General features: G+C 34.7%; 1 pseudogene; it reads right to left on the minus strand.

Moving 5' to 3' along the window:
• Positions 1 to 3,082, minus strand: part of LOC102827964 — a 28,318-nt pseudogene extending 25,236 nt beyond the window's left edge.
• Between the last annotated feature and the right edge of the window lie 3,797 nt (positions 3,083 to 6,879).

Genomic DNA, 6,879 nt, shown 5'->3' on the forward strand with positions numbered 1-6,879 from the left:
GCTATATAATGGTGAAATTTGGTTATTTTCAGTTAAGCAAAAATTAAAAGAATTTGTAAATACTAGACCAACCTTTTAGAAAAACACTAAAGTTAGTTCTTTGGACAAAAAAACAACAAAAGCAGAAAACAAATGGAATAACAACATAGCAATATTAACCAGAACTCAACTCAGATATATAAGTATTCAATATAAAACATACCTACAAGACTGAAACGGAAGAAAGATGAGGCTTTCTGCTCCCGTAAAGATTTGCAGCTTCGGAAACCCTATACAAGGTCACTATGGGTTGGAACTGACTCGGCGGCACTTAACAACAAGACTGAAAATAGAGACTCAGAGATACAGTTGCAACAAAAATAATAAAACAAAGTAAAAAGAAGGAGCAATGTAGTTACAGAATTTTCAAATGAAGAGCAAATCAAGGGGATTTTAAGAAAAATAAAATTAAGTAAAAACAAACATAAATGTAATCCTAAAAATAAGACCAAATCTTATTCATAGCACTAACCAAAACCTTTCCCATTTAAGAAAAAAAAAAAAAAAAAAAAAACCTCAATAAAAACTAATTTGTAGAGAACAATGAAAGAAGACCCATATCTCACACCACATAACAAAAAAACACAATGTGGATTAAAGATCATTAATTAAAAAATAAGGACAAAATTAGGGGATCTGATGCATGGCATAAATACTGAACATAACTGAAAACACAAAAACAGCAGAAGACAAACTACACCCCTGGGACTTTCTAAAAATTAGACACCTATGTGCATTAAAATATTTCACAAAAAGAGTAAAAAGATAACCCATAGAGTGGGGAAATTTTTTTTTACAATGATTTATCAGACAAAGGACTAATCTCTTAACATTTATAGAAAACTTCAACACCTCAACAAGCAAAATCAAACAATACTATTAAAAAATGGACAGAGGAAGGACATGAACTGACCACCAAAGAACTTCACCAAAGAAGACATTCATGCTACCAACAAACCTTTGAAGAAATGGTCATTATCATTATCCATTGTCGGTGTTAAAGTGCCTTCAAGCTGGTTCAACTCATAGCAACCCTGTATAGGGTTTGTAAGGAGTGACTGATAGGTTTTAGCCACCAACCTTATGGTTAGCAATCCAATGCTTATCCTACAGTTCCAAGCCATGATTGTTACTAATTGATGTTCAAGTTGGTCCAACCCATAGCAGCACTGTACAGTGTTTCCAAGGAGTATCTGTCTGGTAGGTTTGAACTGCTTATCTTGTGTTTAGCAGTCAGTTTTATCCTATAGCACTACACCAGGACTCCATACCAGTATTGTTGTTGTTGTTAATCATCACTGAGTCGGTGCCGACTCACAGCAACCCTTGTGTAGGATTTCTGAGGAATGGTAAAAGTCCACCTTGTGGTCCAGTGCATTATCCTGCCACACCATGACTCTCCACATTCACATCAGAATTAGAGAGATGAAAATCAAAACAATGAGATATTATCTCCATTAAGATCATATCAAGCATTAATTACAAAGATTGAAAAACAAAATAACAAATGCTGGTGAGGTTTTGGAGAGACTGGGACCCTCCTACTCTATTGGTTGGACTGTAAAATGTTACAACCACTGTTGAAAATGATATAGCACATCCTCAAAACATTGGAAACAGAAATGTCTTCTGACTCAGCAATCCCTCTACTTATTCAACCTATATTCTGAGGAAATAATCTGAGAAGCACAACTATATGAAGAAAAAGGTAACATCAAGATTGGTGAAAGGCTCATGAACAACCTGAAATATGCAGATGAAGCAAACTTGCTTGCTGAAAGCAAAGAGGACTTGATACTGATGAAGAGCAAAGAATACAGTCCAGTATGAAATACAACTCAATGTTATGAACACAAAAACCCTCACAACTGGAGTAATAAATAGTAACATGATTTATGAAGAAAAGATTGAAGTTGTCAAGGATTTTATTCTACTAGGAATGTAGGTAAAAAGTCAAAGGAAATACTGCATAGGGCAAATCTACTACAAAAGACCTTTTAAAAATGTTAAAGATCAATGGTGTCACTTTGAGAACTAAAGTGAGACTGATCCAAGTCATGACCTTTTTAAGCAACTCACATCCAGGTGGAAGCTGAACATTGAATAAGAGTAGAGATGAATGGATTTGTTTTAAATGTGGTAGTGGCAAAAATATTGAAAGGACCATGGACTGCCAGAAGGATAAACAAATATGTCTTACAAGAAATATAGCCAGAATCCTTGGAAGAGAGTTAGTGGTGAGACTTCCTCTCACATACTTTGGACATGTTTCCAGTGCCTAGAAAAGTACACCATGCTTGGTAAGGTACAGGGTCAGCAAAAAATAGGAAGACCACCAATGAGATCAGTTAGCATTTGTTGTTAAGAGCTGTCAAGTTGATTCTGACTCATAGTGCCCCTATATATGGTTTTCAAGGAGAGGATGGTGAGCTTGAACCGCCGACCTGTCAGAGCAAACTGACTTTGCATTCCAGCTCATTAACCCACAGCGCCACACAAAAACAGGTTCAAACATAACAACAATTGCAAGGTTGGCTAAGAACAAGGCAATGGTTCATTTTATTGTACACTGTGTCTCTATGAGTTAGAGCAGAATAGACTGCATCTAACAACCCTCCTGGTCTTCTGGGTAACTCATGTTTATTTACATTGGTCCCAGTACCAGGATTAATAAGTGCAGTTCTAGAAGATTCTGTGAAACATAACTACTACAACTATGCTTAGAGAACCCTTTCTATGCTTCTACAATACACTTCTCAGAATTTTATCACATTTATATTTTATCTCCATGTCTAAGTTTCCAATTTCCCAACTATATGAGTTTCAGTATTATTTGAAATTTATTTTATTTCCTAGAGTGTTTGTTTATTGTCTGCTAAATACATTTTTAAAATCTCACCAAGTTCTCAATATCTGGAATGGGTTTAAATATTTCTCTTCCTTTCTCCTGTTTCTTCTCTTTAATTCCATATATTTCAAAGCCAAATGTTAACCTGAGTTTCTTGGGGAACTCTAATTTCCCAATCTCTAATGTATAATGCATTTAAGCTGAAACTCAAGTCCTGGCAGGCTCCTGCCTCATTAACTCAGCCAAAGATTGCAAAGGTTATTCTACATATGAAATTCTTGCTCTCTCTTTCCTGAAGGGATAAGCCATTTCTCTTACTAACTTACTCTAAGTTTAACAACCCATATCACTTCTTTCATGAAGCCTCCAAGCAATTGTATTTTTATTTTCTTTCCCCCCATTTCCACATCTAAACTTGCTCTTGACTTTATTTATTTTTTTGATGGTGTGTAAATTATCTCATTATTTGTTTTATTCTAGTCATATTCTCTATAAAAACACTTGGAGAGAAAAATAAATATGCCTTTTATGACCTTCACCTTGTGTCTTTAAAACAAATGCTCCCCTTTCTACCATCTTTTCCTTTTTTGTGTGTGAGTCACCAATATCTGTGTTTGGAATGGGAATGTACATTATTAAAATAAATGCAGCCATCCTTTTATGCTTAAAAACTACTCTTAAAATTTCCATAAGCATAATTCAGAAAATATAAGGCCTTTGTGTTATATTTCATCTAATCCATCTCATTTTATCAAACAGAAAATAATCCATTACTTGCTTTATAAATATGTTTTAAGGGCACCAACCTTAAGTTTATAGTATATAGGCCTTTTTAAATTGTGATTAACAATGAAATATTCAAACACTCTAATATTTAGATCTAGGTCATATACATGTGTAGGTTAATGTATCCCTCACATCTGTCTAAAGATCACAGAAATACTATGTCTTCACCAACACCTAAAAGCTATTATTACTAAGGGGCAAAACATCTCTCTCTGACATGCTAACTTCTAGTACATGTTGTTGTTGTTAAGTGCTGTCAAGTTGATTCCAACCCATACCGCCCCAGCATAGGGTTTCCTTGGAGCAGCTGGTGAGCTTGAACCACCAACCTTGCAGTTCAAATGCCTTTGCAGTCTGACGCACCATATTAGTACTCCTTCAAGTACATATAGTCTATTATATCTACTCCTCACATATCAAATAGCCTGTTATCCAACATCTCATGCTTATGACAATAGTAACACATCTACTATTAGACTATTTTGAGCATTAATAATGAATATCTGGCAGTAAGGTACACAAAAGTGCTAGGTAACAGCAATACTAGTTGTGATGGTTAAGATTATGTGGCAATAACCAAACAACATGAGGGAATGAGTCATTGGGCATGGGAGTTCAGGATATAATCTTAGGGGACATCATGGTAACATAGTCCACAAACACAATGCTTTACATCCCACTTTGGTGAGTAGCAAGTGGGAGTATTAAAAGCTGTGAGCTAGGGCACAACTATTGGTCTCTCCCAGTCTGTAAGAAAGAAGAGTAGTGAAAATTGAAGCTGCTTGAAAACATCTAATGGATTAATGGGACATGGAAACCCCATTCTCTACGACCCTGAGACAAGGGTAACTAGATGGTGCCCAGATATCACTACCAACTCTTTGGAAATGAATCACATTAGAAAGTCCTGCATACAGTGGTTTGTGCAAATGTATTAAAAAAAAAAAAAAAAAAGACTAATCTTACTGGTTGGATAGAAACTGATGATAACCTAAGAGTATGGCCCTTGGTCCCCATTCATTTCTAGAATTGAATTTCTCCCTGTGGCTCAATTTTTAGACAAGCAATAATGGAAACAACAATACTATTGAAGTCCTGGTGTAGTGCTATAGGATAAGCAGTGGATTGAAACGTCGATTTGAACTTTAAGACTGGAAGTTCAAATCTACCAACTGCTCCTCAGAAACCCTATACAGGGTTGCTATGAGTTGGAATTGACTTGAGGACACTTAACAATAACAATACCCACCCATAGAATGGCTGACCATTGGGGGGAATATTGACTGCATTTACCCAAAGACAAAGTTCAAATGGTTTGAACAAAAGCAGGGATGGAAACAGGAAACACCGTGAGGGATTAAGATATGTGATGTTACACTGAGGGATATGAAATCAATGAGACAAAAGAAGATATGATTTTTTGTATGTAAAACTGACAATCTGCTATATAAACCCTCACCCAATTCACATTAAAAAGTTAACATTTAAAAAAAGATTCTGTGTCAATATGACTTAAACATAATTATTAATTTCGATAGAGCTATAAAAATATAATTTGGCAGTTATGTAATGATACATTTGGGCAATCATCTGATGGAGTAGTCATCCTTGGTTTTATGACCTGGTGTAGTCAGTTTCCATTTTTGCAAATGGTTGATTTTGCATAAAGACCTAATCTTTAGAACATAACCTCATTAATAAGTGAGAAGTAGCTGTTTTCTACCTTTTTGGCACAAGTGAAATTCATTCCAGGAAGATAAGCAATAAATAAAATTGTAGGTCATTTTTATTGTTTGGTGTTTTTGAGTATAATAGTGTTAATGCAGACATTTATAACCAACAAGAATTGGATGACTAATGCAATTAAATATGTTATTCAACACCAAAGCTTTCTTTGTCTAGAAATACTTAAAAATGGTCAGTTGCAAAGTCTGTAGCTATAAAAATATAATTTGATTATAAAGTAATTTTTAATACCATACTTAATCTTTCAACAGGAAAGGAAAACACTTGTTCTGCACATAAATAATAGAAAAAGTACATTTTAAAATAAAACTTTCAAACTACAAACTAATCTGCCTCAATATAAATTCAGTATAATATAAAAGTTAATCTTAAATTGATTGTTGTTGGTTACTGTTGAAGTAATTTCTACACATGATGATCATATGTGTGTGTTCAGAGTAGAAATGTTCTATAGGGTTCTCAAAGCTATGACCTTTCGGTAGCAGATAGTTAGAACTATCTTCTTACATGCCTTCGGGTGGGTGCAAAACAGCAAACTTACAGCTAATCGTTAAGTGCTTGTCCAGTGTGCCACTCAGGGACGACTAATTTTAGAAAGATTTAATAAATGTTCAAAAAATGACTAGGATTTTGAAATAAGACTTCTAGTAAAAGCAATAGCCTCCATCTATATATATATATATATATTTTTTTTTTTTTTTCATTTTTCACTTTTGGGATCATATTAAAATGATAACAGTAAATTTACTCTCATTTGTTGATGAATGAGAAACACAACATATCCATAATAATGAGACTGAGAAGATAAATTAATTCATTTTTGTTTTCTGTAATTGTTGTGTAGAAATTTTCTGATTTGTAACATCAGTATTCTGTGTATTTTATGGGTAGAAATAATGTCTAATGCATTTAAACGAAACTGGGTTGGTTTTGATTTCCTCTCATGAATCTGTCCCTCTTTCATAAGAAGTTTGAGCACTAAATATAAGCTAAGAGTTTTGTTTTCTTCTCATAAAAGCTCACCTTGATGTGAGGGGGCAATTTTATTATGTATTAAATTTCTAAATAGCTTGGATTCATTTTTGGACTCTGTATTCTGTTCTGTTTTGTGACTATCATAGTTATCATTATTAAAACTGAAAAATATGCTTCAATATCTGATAGAGCTAGTTTACCAACCAACTATTGTTGTTGTTGTTAGGAGCCATCGAGTCGGTACCGACTCATAGTGACCTTATGCACAGCAGAACAAAACACTGCCTGATCCTGGGCCAACCTCACTATTGTTGCCATGCTTGAGACCATTGATGCTGCCATTTGGCAAATCCATCTCACTGTGTGTCGGGGGTGTCTTCCTCTTTTTCTCTGACCCTCCACCTTACCAAACATGATATCCTTCTCCAGTGACTGGTCCCTCCTGAAAATATGTCTGAAGTATGAGAGTTGAAGTTTGGCCATCT

The sequence above is a fragment of the Chrysochloris asiatica genome, unplaced genomic scaffold, assembly GCF_000296735.1.
Source record: "Chrysochloris asiatica unplaced genomic scaffold, ChrAsi1.0 scaffold00019, whole genome shotgun sequence".
In the NCBI taxonomy this organism is placed as follows: domain Eukaryota; kingdom Metazoa; phylum Chordata; class Mammalia; order Afrosoricida; family Chrysochloridae; genus Chrysochloris; species Chrysochloris asiatica.